Source organism: Fistularia commersonii, chromosome 4 (genome assembly GCF_037954325.1).
Source record: "Fistularia commersonii isolate RoL2024-O1a breed Wild chromosome 4, RoL_Fcom_v1.0, whole genome shotgun sequence".
In the NCBI taxonomy this organism is placed as follows: domain Eukaryota; kingdom Metazoa; phylum Chordata; class Actinopteri; order Syngnathiformes; family Fistulariidae; genus Fistularia; species Fistularia commersonii.
Window position 1 is genome coordinate 21,277,086 of NC_141287.1, and position 11,696 is coordinate 21,288,781.

Genomic DNA, 11,696 nt, shown 5'->3' on the forward strand with positions numbered 1-11,696 from the left:
GGCATCAAACTCCTAACACACACACACACACACACACACACACAGATGTGGACTTGCTTGCTTGCACGCTGGTCCGGAGGCGGCCCCCTTGGCACGGCACCTACATCTACCTTACAGCAAACTTCACCGGGCTCCAAGGTAAAGGGACCCCCCACCCCTTTGGGCCCCGCTGAGGGCCCGGACAGAAAAAATAAACCCCCAAAAAATCAACCTTTTCGCTTGAATCCCCATCTTAAAATGACATTGGTGCAAAAAAAAAAATAAAAGTAGCACGTCCACCTCCGCCCGCCGGACTCACCTGTCAGGGACAATCTCGAGGCTCACGTCCGAAGGCATGCGGAGCAAGAAGAAGAGGAGGAAGAAGGAGAAGAAGGAGAAGAGGAGGAAGCGGGGCTAGAACATCCTTCAAAAAGCGTTATTTCCCAGCGCTGCAGGTTCCGGAAAAGGGAGCGGAGACACTCTTGTTGCACGCGAAAATATGTATACATCCAGGTCTGGGGGGAAAAGACGGGGAACCCCCCCCCAGTCCCCCCCCCAGGAGAAAGAAAGAAAGAAAAGGAAGCGAAGAGATGGTGCGTTGGAGGTCTGGAGGATCTCGCTGGAGGTCGTCTCTCTCTCTCTCTCCGTCGTCTGGCAGGCGAGACCGACGCGCTCCGACTTTCAGCACCTTGGAGAGCGACCGTCTCCCAAGCCCGACGCGGCAGAGTCAGCCTCCCCGCCCCTCCCCGCACACTCCCGCACACCCCCGCAAACCCCCCCCGCACCGCCTCTCCGTCAGCCGCAGACACAGCCCACCGTCCGAGGATGGCGGGAGGAGGGGGGGGGGATCAAGCCGAAGGACGAGACGCGGCGTCGGTGTCAGTCAGCGGGGCTTCCTGCAGGAGCGGCCGGCTGCAGCAGCGGGGATATGCACCCCCACTCCTCCACCCACCCCCTTTTTTTTTTTTTTTTTTTTTTTTTTTCTAATGCTCCTGGACTTTTGACATGCGTGTGCGTGCGTGTGTCTACGTGCGCGTCCTCAGACACGTTTCCCTGAGTCATTCATTATTTGCAGCGGGGTTTTATAGCAACACATTTGTATTCGAGGTGCAGAACAAAAGGGTTTCTGTACCGACCGGATGAGATGAGTTTTTTTTTTCCTTTTTGTTTTTCTTTTTCCAGGGGTTTTGTTTTCTACAGCCTGAATGCATCCAGTCTGACTCAGCGAGACACAAAAAACGTGAACGAATTAACCCCCCCCATGAGTCACGACACTCATCTTATCCGACGCGACCCCGTGGCCTCTTCGTTCAAATATAACTACGTGTCCGTGGCCTTCGGTGACGATGAAGCCCGGCTATCTAAGAGAACCGGGTACTCGTTCATTTCAGTCACCCATCACCCCCCTCCCTTCAGGATCTCAGCCTGAAACTCACATCTTGTAATAAATTACATCTCCCGCATGCTTGACCCGTCCTGCAAAATCAAACACGGCGGTCTAATTAAGCCAGGAATGTCTACATACTGAGTCAAGAGAAGCAAAAAGTACCTTTAAACATCCTCATGATATATGGGGCGTGCAGCGCGGGACGTAAACGCGCGGCGAGGAATTAAAATACGACCCGGCAAGAAACGTTATATTTTATGGCATTCGGTTAAGTGTTCATAAAACATATCGTGTATAAAATTAGAGGGACGGCTGATGAGTCGAAATCGGCGAGGATCTTGAACGCCGAGTCCCCTGATCAAACATTCATGACCCTGGCGGTCTGCAAACATTAAGAGCGGTCGAGGAATCGGTGAAGGGCTTTTAAGGGTCGGACGTGCGAGCGGTGAAAGAAAGGCTGCGGCCGCCGACGTGCAAATACATCGATTCTATGATATCTCGCCCCAATCGGCGTTCGATGATGATAAACGCGAAATGGTGATGTTGTATGTTTCTATATGAGACGTGCACGAGAGAGCGTGGATGCATGGACGAGGGGGCGACACAATGAATGCATCCACATATATATATATATATATGTATAAAAAGACGGAGAATTCCACCCTTTATATGTACAGTCCAATGCTAATAGTGAAGTTTGCATTAAATCCAAGTATTTATTTCTGTTTTCTTCTTCGCCTGAAATGTTAAAGTGCGCGTTAGACAGCAGACTTGCTCAAATATCCTGTTTTCTAATTTGGATTTCTTCTTCTTCTTCTTCTTCTTTCGGCTTTTCCCTTCAGGTGTCGCCACAGCGAGTCCACTTTCTCCATCTAACCCTATTCTCTGGATCCTCCTCTCTCACCCCAACTACCTTCATATCTTCTCTCACGACGTCCATAAATCTTCTCTTTGGTCTTCCTCCAGACCTCCTGCCTGGCAGCTCAATTCCAGCATCCGTCTACCAATATATTCTCTATCCCTCCTCTGTCCATGACCCAACCATCTCCGTCTGGCTTCTCTGACCTTCTCTCCAAAACATCTAACATGTGCCGTTCCTCTGATAGACTCGTTCCTGATCCTCTCCATCCTGGTCACTCCCAAAGAGAACCTCAACATCTTCATCTCTGCAACCTCTAGTTCTGCCTGCTGTCTTTTGGTCATTGGAACAGTTTCTAGTCCAAACATCATCGCTGGTCTCACCACTGTCTTGTACACCTTTCCTTTTATTCTGGCTGATGTTCTTCTATCTCTTGGTACCCCTGACACTTTTCTCCACCCATTCCAACCTGCTTGGACCGTCTCTTCACCTCTTTTCCACACTCTCCTACGCTCTGGACTGTTGACCCTAAGTGCCTGAAATCCTCCAGCTTCTTGATCTCCACTCCCTGTAGCCTCACCGTTCCACCCGAGTTCCTCTCATTCACACACATATATTCTGTCTTGCTGCGACTAACTTTCATTCCTCTCCTTTCCAGATCATACCTCCACCTCTCTAGATGTTCCTCTACCTGTTCTCTGCTCTCACTACAGATCACAATGTCATCCGCAATTACGCATTACTGGATTTGATAGCAGTAAATCATAGTCATTCACTGGGATCCCAAGCATTTGACCAATAAAAAGCTCTCCAAGCGCGGTGCCAAAAAACGTAAGGAAATACAAAGGAGCCCGAAATTTGCATTGTGATTTATGTTTGCACGTAGAAGAATGACTGGATCCGATCACTAGCATCCATCTTCTCCATCAATTTGGTCATTTTCTGCACTATTCGCACATCACTTTTCCACTGCAACATTTCGAATAGAAGTCAGATGACACAAAAGTTTTTCATAATGTTCCAGCATTTGTGTGTGTGTGTGTGTGTGTGTGTGTGTGTAATGCTGCATTCCATAGGGTGTAATCTCTTGAGGCGATTCTCTCTTCTGTGTGACTTGAACGCAACTACAGTTCGTTGGCTTGCTGAACTTTGCAGAAGTTTTCCACGCTCTCTAATCCACTCCAACACACACACACAAACACACACACACACACACACATGCACAAAGGTTACCTTGTCTCCATTTTCTCATAGAATCAGAATCGGCTAACTCTGACCTGATGAGTTTTCTCCAATGTATCTTCCTGCATCACGTAAGAACACCCGAGTATCTCTAATCCCCTCACGGTTTTCACTCAGAAACTCAAGTTCTCAGTTCATGCAAAGAAAGAAAGAAAGAAAGAAAGAAAGAAAGAAAGAAAGAAAGAAAGAAAGCGGGCTAAACAACATCCAACAGGCCACATCAACTTTGCTGTTTGTTTTCCATCAACAAACGTACACAGACATCCATTTAGTCAAAAAGAGCATTTTTCTTGATAATGGCCTTCGTTTCCCAGCGGGCCGTTAAGATTTATTCACATTGCATTATTAGACGGCAAACCAAATCCTTAACAGAGCTTTAATTACATTTGCCGACAAAACATCTCAGCATCGATGAATTTCCTTCCAGACAAATTAAGGCAGGAGTTCGGCTCTTCAAACCCACCCTGGGTGCTTTGCGAAAGGAAAAACAGTTGAAAATAGAACCGGCATCCGCAGAAATGTAATATCGAAATTTATTTGGGTTGTTATTTGACTAAATTGGGCAATAAAACCCGGAATTATACTTTATTAACCATTTAATCATGCGCCATGCTGCTTATCAGGGAAATCACAATAAACGTGTTAAGAGCCCGTTTGCTGATTGCGCCTCTCCTCTAAACAAGATCTGATGTGAATTAAAAAAAAACAACAAAATTACACTTTTCCTGTCGGATAGAGCCGAATCATTTGGGGTTCGCGGTCGTTCTGAGTCAGATACCGGAAGCCGAAGTGAAGTTCCGATGCCGGCGAGCTTCCCGCCGTGAATCTCGACACGGAAAACGCAGACTTTCGGTATATCCAGGTCCGTTATCTCCGGGAGGCGCCAGGTGTTTGAAATGCAGATGCTGTCGGAACTGCAAACACAACAAAACCTGCGGCGAGCGGGGTTTTATGGGGCTCCTGTTAACACACGCAAAGTGCATAATTACTGAGTCAGATCAAACATTTAGTAAGCAAACACATCACAGCAAAGCGAGGTTGCCTTTTTTCTCCTCAACCAAAAACAGAAATGAGCGTGATATGTTTTTTTTTTTTCCATTAATACCTGCTTTGATCACTTCCATATTCGCCGCTGTTCTTTTTAATCTCTTTTACTTCGGCAGCTGGCGCGTATTTAACGCTTCAACAAGTCTTTTTTTTTAATTTTTTTATTATTATTAACTTTTATTTTGCCACTTTTCTCCAGGGCTGAAAATTACACCGACCCACCCACACACACACAAACACACACACACACACAAATCACCCCCCCCCCTCCCCTTTGATACCTCCACATTTCCAGAGAAATTCCACTGTCGTTTATAAATCTATATCTGACCACGTCTTTTCCTCTCGAGGACTTTCTGTATAAAACATGCATTTCCCGGCCGACAATAGTACGCATCATCAAGCCGGCGCTCCCGTCCCCTCCCCCGCTCCTGACAGAAAACATCTTCACTGTTGACCTGGTTACAAGGAAAAAGACACCCTTACGGTTTGTAAACCCTCTTCCTATGGCGTCTTGTACAATAGAGACAAGAAATAAAAGGCAGTATATCATTTATTAAACCTGACATTGCTCATGGGTAGGTGCTGGATCCTAATGTGAAGCACGTTGTCGAAGACTGCTGTCCAGCTACTCCTGCAAACCACGCTCCATTAGGCCTTCGCTGTGGCTCATGAAAAATATGGGGTGGATAATAAAACCAAAAAAAAAGGGAGAAAAAAAAATAGCTGTACAGAGAACACACTTAAGAAACCACCTCTGGTAAAAAAAAAAAAAAAAAAAAGACGCAAAGAAGACAGTGGAACAGTCAACGCTCGGTGTTATTTTTCTGATATGACATTTTGGTGAGCTCGCTAACAAGGGGTGTTGTTTACGTCTCAGTTGTGCTCGATGTGCTGCAAACAGTTCCCAGCCCACAGGACCGGGTTCCAATTCAATCAGCTAATGGAAAGGAAGCATCTTACCCCCCCCCCCCCCCCCACCCATACACACACACACACACACACACACACACACACACCCCGCCTGCAGCCGCCTCTGTTTTCCTGCAGCAACACATTCACCCAGTCCGAGTCTGGAGCAAATGTTATAATGGTTTCGCCATTAGGGCTACATTTATAGCCTGCTAGCAAGTTTTAGCCATTATGTTCAGTCACCGCTATTCACGCTATCGTATTAAACTGAATTCCGGCGAGCGGACGGGGGGGAAAGTGAGCCGAGGTGACATCCGGGAGGAGGAGGAGACGGAATTGAAAATAGAAATATATAAAGAAAAGGGCCCTCGGGTTTATCAAGACTTTTATGTGTGGAAAGCACACGCTTTCTTCCTCCCCCGTGTAAATCAGCAAAGAGGAGTGTTTGTGCTCACGTCTCCGAGAAGAGCCCTCCGTGCTGAACACCGGCTATCTCTCGCTCGCTAAATATTCGGGTCTTGCCTTTAAATTAACACTAGTGGTACAATTTTACCGTGACAAATTTAATCCCGAGCCTGAGCTCCTCCAATCCCCTGCTGGTTCGACCGCGCAACAATACGAATTAATGTCTCCGGTTGATTCATATGTTGTTTAAAAAGAGAAAAAAGAAGCCGCGCAGAGTGCGCTACTCTGCAAAGTATGCACGAAAGTATGATATCGATGAGTCGACGCTTTCATCTGGATAGCCATCAAAATAAATGTTGTATTTGGGTGAATAGAATGAAAACATGTTCAGTAAACCCTTGTTTTTCGCGGGGGTTACGTTCCAAAAAGAACCGGCGATAGGCAAAATCTGTGAAGTAGAAACCTTTATTTTTTTTACAATTATTATACAATGAAATACTCTATTATACATTGAAAAGAAAGAACAAAACATTTTACAGGCTCAATCATTTGTTTCACAAATAAAAGTACTGTACTTTAGAAATGTTTTTTTCAACAAACAACTTCTGTACTGGACTGTCAAATAATAATTTTAATCATCAATGTGAACAGAAGGCTTCAAATGGCGTAGATTAGCACCGCCCCGAGAAATTGGACTAAACGGGAGAAAATTAAAAATGAAAAAAATTACGGACAGTTGCAACCTTTTTTGCATCCTTATTAAAACGTATCGCCGCTGTCGTCCTTATGTTTTTTTCTTCCTTCTTTATGGACCGAACGGAAAATTCATTCATTCCGTAATGCTGACCTACAGCCGCATAGCTATTAGCTTCCCTTAGCATGTCCAGAAGTTTAACTTTATCTGCGATAGATAGCATCTTCCGCTGCCTTTAGGGCCCTTTTGTCGGTTCAGAGCGTTTTGTCAACATTATGGGTTTTAGAGAAACTGGAAATTGCGAGAGAATTTGCACGTACGTCATGTAAATCTGGCAAGCTGTTTGTGGACATATTAAACTGCAACGTTATTGACGCACAGGTAGAGAGGAAGCGGAGTGACTTTTTAGCCAATCAGAATGCAGAACACAATGCACCATGCAAATCCGTGAAGTAGCGAAACCGTGAAAAGTAAACCGCGTTATAGTGAGGGATCACTGTATTATGAAACCTAGTTTTCCTTTGTCATTTCAATAGGACTGCAAATAAAGGGGAAGGATGTTTACATATTCGCTCCATAAATGTTCCTTTTTTTTCCATTCTGAAGGAAGGGGGAGTCAGAACGGCGGCAACGGGGACTCTTCGGAGAAACTCCCGCTCCGGGTTTCAGTTTGCGGGTGGATGCCGGGTCTCCTCGTGATACTTATTATCCCAGCTGTGTGTTACGGTACCCCTGTGGGTCCTGGCATTTACCATCCAGTTAGAAAGAGAGCTCTCTTCTGTTCCCGTAGGGGACCTGTAGAGACTCCCTGATTCGTTCTCTCCAAAGGCTGAGGATGCTTCAGCGGCTCCCGGGAGGCAGCGAGCACCGAGACCGTGTCGCCGTGGTTGGTTGCTTCTTAATGATTCTCCAGCTTTAGACATGCAAATAGAGTTGAAGTGGAAAAAAAGGCGGAAGTGAGTGTCGGGGTGCGGGTTCGGTATATGAATAAAACACCGTATTCTGATATTTTCTAGACCTTTATGGAGAAGTTGAATACGTACATAAATGCGGTCGTTCGTTCATTCAGTCATTTATTCAGTCATTCAATATCTGTAGTGATATCCGGGGACGCCGGCGCCGACCTCAGCCGGGTCACATTTAGAAACATACAAGCGTTATTCTTTTTTTTTTTTTTCTTTGCTATTGTCACTTTGTTTATGTTGTCGTTTCGTTTTGGTTGTCTATTTTCACCCTTACTGTCTTTTTTTTTTTCCCATTCTGTTGTCCATTCTTATCCTTCTTGCTGTTGTTGTTCTCTGTGCTGTCTATTTATTTGCAAATTTTTGAAATAGTCTCTATTTATATTTATATTCATATTTATTGATACTGTAACTGTAACGCTGCTCTGACAAAAGAATTTCAACAAAGTTTATCTTATCTAGACTCTCTCATTCATAAGTCACATAGAGACACACAAGCGTCCACATCTCGATCTATGACGTGTGATTTTATGTCTTTATATGACAAAGACATCCAACCACTTTCTCTCATTCAAACTTCATAAACAGACATAAAACCATTCAGGCGTCATGTGGAGACATTTCTTCTAGCGATGCACAACCTTTCCATCTCTCTCTTTCACAAATCAAATGACGACGTGCAACCATTCACTCTGTCCTTCATGCAGACCATGGAGACAAGAAAGCATTGGAATATCATTTCGACTTACAAACATTCACCTTCTCATTCAAACACCATATAAAGTCATAAACCTTTTCAGCCTCACATTCACATTTGATATGGAGACGGAGACGTCCGGCCATTCACTCTGTCCCTCGTATGTTTTTGGCAATCTAAGGTCTCCTGAGAACTTCCTGAGAGGCTTCTGACGGTGGGACTGGCTGATGTTTGAGAAAAACAAATTTGTAGAAAAGCCTTGTTTTTCTCACTTTGGGACCCCGCTGACATGTAGCGCCGCGACCGCTCGGAAAATTGTGGCTTCCGGTTAAAGTCGGTTGCGTCGAGGGAAATGTGGCAATCATCTTTGTATGTTTTTGCTTTTTAAAAAAAAAAAAAAAAAAAAAAAAAAAAGTCGTCCTTTCAAAGGTCAAAGTGTGTCCTTGACTCACCTTCATGTCCTCATCAGCCAATTTGAATAAAAGTATTTTTGTTTGCTAGTGTGCTTTGCGTTGCTCACAGCTTTGCATAGATTCCCATGCTCATCAAGGAAATCAATTTTTAACAATGTTTCTCCTCCGCTTAGGATCAACTAATGTGAGGAAATACCCATTTTCCATGCCAGGTACTGCACACTCTGGCCTGTATTTCTCTTTCCGCAGTCTTATAAAGCATGAATTGAAATGTTTTCGATGGTCACTGAGTTCGTAAACAGGATTCATAATTCTCGCTCCTTTTATCGGAGGCTGGATTCTTTGGATCCCGCGGTCCACTGGGAGCTCGCCATAACGAAGAGCGGGTGTTTTTTACCTTCCCGTTGATCCGTCCGATGGCCCGATGGCTTCGAGCGCTCTTTGGTCTTCCAAGTTCTCGTGTAGCTTCCGAACTCCTCGCTTCGGTTTCTGGGCGAAGCTGAGAGCCTCCAATCCAAAGGCGTCTATATTCTAGCGTCGTCGTCCGGGGCGACCGGTAGAAAAGGATGCATTTCGAAAGGATGTATAGGACATTTGTTGGTCTGTATTTTTCTTTACTTCAGTCACGGTCTTGTCCTTCTAGATTCCAGCCGGCTTCATTTTATTCCGTTTTGTGAGACGTGCCCTTCAACTTGGCCGACGCGCCGACGTGCGCTGTAACACAAGTGTATTCCTCACCCTCCGCGGCTCGCTTTAACATGCGACACACAATAATACCGCAACGTTTTCCCGATCGCTCGCACCGGTAATTTGAAATACATTCTCCCTCATCCCCTTATCGTACATTCCGCTCACAAGCGTTGCCCAGAAACATGCCGAGAGGATTACCAGCGCTGACGGCCGGTGGAAGGTTTTCAAGGAAGGGCGGCGCCACATCCAATCAATTTCATCTATAAATCGACGCAAAGGCGGAATATATCAAAATTACTTGGCAGTAAAAAATGGAAAAACCTGAGCATGGCAATGTAATGTTTCCTTCATCCCCTTCCCGTCGGTAACCTGCGGCCGCTAACTATTAATTCATTCAGATGCAATTGGCTCGGGGTTGAACAGACGCAAGTAAAGCTAATAGAGGAACGCGAAGACAAAGCAAGGACTGAACTGTTTGTAAACCCGACGGTGGAAACGGCTTCTAACCTTTATTCGGGCCTTTTTTACATTACATTACATTACATTACATTTGGCAGACGCTTTTATCCAAAGCGACTTACAATAGAGGACATAAGGACTGCAAATAACACTTGCAAATACACGATGCACAGGAAATATACAGAACAGTAAGCTGGGGTTAGTGAGTTGTTTTTTTTTTTGACAAAGACATACACAAATGTAAACACACACACACTGCATAGCCCAACTTGCAGTTTTTACCTGTTTCTTGAAGGTTGAGAGAGATGATGCTCGTCTTGTTGCTTCCGGAAGTTTGTTCCACCACTGAGGTAGTAGAACTGAGAACAGTTTTGCCCGAGATCGCTTCGAGCCTTTCTTCAGAAGCCGTTACCTATGGTTTACAAATACGCGTACAAGCGAGATCAATCTAATATCACAGCAGTATCACTTGGCGGCGCAGGGCGCCCTGGTCTGGAGCCAGAAACAGAGAGAGAGAGCTAGTAAATCTGGCGTTAGGTTAGAGTCATTTTAAAGTAGACGCCATCAGTCTGCGGTTCAGTCAGCTGCTGCGACCTGTGAAACGGCGTGCTGGGAAAGACCACTCAGGATGAACGACATCACCCTCGGGCAGGGAGGGAGGACATCGCCACAAATTACACTCTAAACAGCGGAGAACACTTTGATAAACTAACGCCTCGACAAAGACATCAGGACATCTTATTTTGTTTTTGCCGTCGCGGTAGAAAATGTGACGCCGCGAAATAATGGAAACGTTTATTTATGGAGATGCATTCACCGAGGCGGGTTTTATAGGGATACGCGAACATGAAGTACAATTAGAAATAATGTCGTAAAGCCCCTGTTATTAGACGCTTGAAAGGACATAAGCATGGGGCTCAAGTGCGCTGACGTGTCGAGCGAGTAAACTCCCGATGTTGAATAAGCCACTAAGGGGTTGAAAAAGGATAACAAAGGTCTAGAAGGCATAACTGAGATCAACAAACGGCGAATCGCTTTCTATCCCCTAACATGCGACCCATAATACGCAACATCAAGTCGGTACGACAAATAAGAGCGACGCTTCCGATCGCGGAAGAAACGAACCCCTCGAACCGAGATGAGGTTGCGCGGCCGATCGTGCCGTTTTCAACTCGGGTCGAACGGCACACGGGAGCGAACACGGGGATTCACGGATTCACACGGAGACGCGATGACGTTCCTACTTGGGTGTTCAAGAGTCAGTGGCCGATTGTTTGGCAGGGTGTCGGTGTCACAGGGCAGACGTGGGTAGACAATAAATACAGGAGCATAAAGATAAGATAAACTTTATTTATTCCCATAGGGCAGTGGTTCTTAACCTGGGTTCGATCGAACCCCAGGGGTTCGGCGGGTCAGTCTCAGGGGTTCGGCGGAGGTCAAGACACACATTGGTGATGACATCACTGGCCGCAGGCGATCACGCTACATAGCTCGGCCTATCCGTGCCGCGGGGATTTTGGCGCGATCAGTTGTAGCAACTTGTGACTGTCGTGATGGTACGTCATGTGATTTCTTTCTTCATATTTTAATCCCTTCATACTAATTATGTCGGGCAAAAAAAGAAAGCGGTCGGAAGAACACGTACAATACGGATTCACACGTATGACGGAACGCGATTGGAATCGATGTCCTAACCGCATGATTTGCAAAGACAAGATGAGCAATTCTAGTCCGGCACCGGCAAAACTAAGGGAAGGCTTCCTTCAGCTGCATGGAGATGGGAGCTACAAGAACATAGCGCTTGCTGAATTCAAGGTGAAGGGAGCCAGATTCCATGAAAAGGCTCCTCTGCCTGTTCTTTGTACCCATCGACGAAACGATCCTCCATCCAATAAAGAAGGGTTCGGTGAATGCGCATGTAAAACAGGTGGGGTTCAGTACCTCCGACAA

General features: G+C 45.6%; 1 protein-coding gene across 1 annotated transcript in view; it reads right to left on the reverse strand.

The window, feature by feature from the left end:
- The window catches only part of vwc2l (von Willebrand factor C domain containing 2 like), a 28,985-nt gene extending 28,305 nt beyond the window's left edge, over window positions 1-680 (reverse strand). Inside the window, exon 1 of the mRNA XM_086145992.1 lies at window positions 299-680. The gene's annotated coding sequence lies outside the window, so the exon portion shown is untranslated. The remainder of the gene's footprint in view (window positions 1-298) is intronic.
- Between the last annotated feature and the right edge of the window lie 11,016 nt (window positions 681-11,696).